The sequence below is a fragment of the Notolepis coatsorum genome, assembly GCF_963971535.1.
Source record: "Notolepis coatsorum genome assembly, chromosome: 12".
NCBI lineage: Eukaryota > Metazoa > Chordata > Actinopteri > Aulopiformes > Paralepididae > Notolepis > Notolepis coatsorum.
This window is the reverse complement of record NC_140176.1, coordinates 76,961,422-76,963,921: the sequence shown is the minus strand read 5'-3', so window position 1 is coordinate 76,963,921 and position 2,500 is coordinate 76,961,422.

Genomic DNA, 2,500 nt, shown 5'->3' with positions numbered 1-2,500 from the left:
CCGCATAGAGCCATAGACCACCCCCTTGTGTTTGACAATCTCCCCTCAGACTGTAGATATACATTTTACATTTACCATTTTGTCATTTATCCAAAGCGACTTACAGTTCTTTGTACAACAAGTCAGCAGGAAGGGTACAACTCTTACAGCTGAGTAACAATGATCATAAAACAGTGCTGAAACGTGGGTGTTGCAGTGTTGAGTGCATAGTAGTAAAACATATTAGTGAAGTAGGAAGGGTGCATGATAGTATCAGACAGTAAAAAGGTTAGTGTTTAAAAAAAAAATTATTTCAGATATTGATTGAAGAAGTGTGTTTTTAGTAAGGCCGGGCCGTTAACGCAATTACCGGGCTAAATTAACGGCAGACTATTATCGCGCGATAATATAATTGCCGCCGTTAATCTATTCTCAAAATTGGGTCTGGGAGCCAATTACATTAGCTGATGTACACCTGGTCGAATTACTCTGTGTGCGTAGAACTCCTGTGAGCAGGAGACACGTTGTGGGCGTGTTTGTTTACACACTGCTTACACTCGCGTCGCCAATAAACATAATAGTTTCAAGACATTGCGTCGGCCTGAGAGAAGAATCAAGCATCGGAAATACATTTGGACTGCAGTATTCTGTTGTGGATGGTTAAAACCTTTGTTTACATATTGTGGTGTGGATTAAAAGTAAACGTTCGTTTATGGACCCGTGTTCTGCCTGGCTCAAATCAAGCTGGCGGGCTCGTTCGAAGTTGAACACAGCTACAACCTCCACAACAAGTCTCTGTAAGTAAGCTAGCTAATGGCTAATGCATCCTTACAGTAGGCCTACTGGCAAGTATTTTCTTAACCAACGTTGCAACTTGCAAGGCGCTTATAATGAAACGTTCCAACGGCGACATCAATTGTTCATCAATTCATTCAACCTAGAACCTAAGCTCGTACTCTCTCTCTCTCTATCTCTCTCTCTCTCTATCTCTCTCTCTCTCTCTCTCTTTCTCTCGCTCTCTCGCTCTCTCTCGCTCTCTCTCTCTCTCTCTCTCTCTCTCTCTCTCTCTCTCTCTCTCTCTCTCTCTCTCTCTCTCTCTCTCTCTCTCTCTCTCTCTCTCTCTCTCTCTGTGTGAGGGAGGAAGTGAGGAAGAAAGGGGGAGAATGAGAGACAGAGCAAGAGATTAGTGGAAACTGTCAAAATGATCAACAGATGTTGACTGTAAGAATCTGTAAGGGCATCAATGTCAACAATAACTTTTTTTAAAGTAACTAAATAGTTACTTTTCACAGTAACGCATTACTTTTGGGTGTAAGTAACTAGTAAAGTAACTGAGTTACTTTTGAAATGAAATAACTAGTAACTCTTTTTCAGTAACTAGCACAACACTGCGTAGAACACATTTTCAATGCCTTCGGCAGACTTCAAATGAGCCATTTTAATCTAGATTAATCTAGATTAACTCCAGGATTGCATATAGATTAATCTAGATTAAAATAATGATCTATGCCCACCTCTAGTTTTTAGTCAACGGCGAAACATTGGTCGGGTTTCGGCTGTCCTAACTGTGGTGGGAAGTTCGTTCCACCATTGTGGAGTGAGGACAGAGAATAGGCGGGATCTCTTTGATGACCCTCCTGGAGCTCGGATAGGAGTGGGTCTGAGGCGGTCAGAGGATGTAGAATGGAGTGGTCTTGAGGGAGTGTAGTTAGAGACCATTGACCGGAGGTAGGCGAGAGCTGTTCCCTTTGCTGTGCAATATGCCAGGTCGAGGACCTTGAAGTAGATTTGTGAGGCGATGTGCAGGTCCCTAAGAAGTGTGGTAACATGGGCTGACTTTGTTAGGTTGGAGATCAGGCGGGCGGCTGCGTTCTGGATGAGTTGAAGAGGCTTGACCAGCGAGCAGTGGTGTAGGCGAGACATGACTGTTGATTGGACAAGGAGTTGAGTGGCTTCTTTTGTCAGGAAGGGGCAGATCCTTCTGACATTACTCAGGAGAAATCTGCAGGTTCTGGTTGTTGCTGCGAAGTGAGTGGAGAAGTTCAGGCGATCGTCAAGGACTACACCAAGGTTATTGGCAGTCGGGGACGAGGCCACAGCTAGATTTTCTACTGTGATGGAAAGGTCGGTCAGCGAGGAGGATTTGGCCAGCAATTCTGTTTTGGGTTCAGTTTGAGGTGGTTGGTCATCATCCAGGGGGAGATGTCGGACAGACAGGCTGAGACATGGATATCTGAAGGAGGAAAGAAGAGGAAGAGTTGAGTATCAGCATAGCAAAGCACAAAATTATTATATTATATTTAGGGCTGTCAGTTTATCGTGTTAATTAGATTAATTAATTACACAGCAAATTATCGCGTTATGATTTTTTTTTTTTTTTTTTTTTTATAACTTTTTTTTATAATCTCATTCATTCCATAATAACGTAGAATACGCATTTACAGACTTTTTTTTTATATGGTCCATTTGCATGTTCTTGGTATCTGATTCTAGGGATCTCAGGGAATGTATTCCCAGTGTC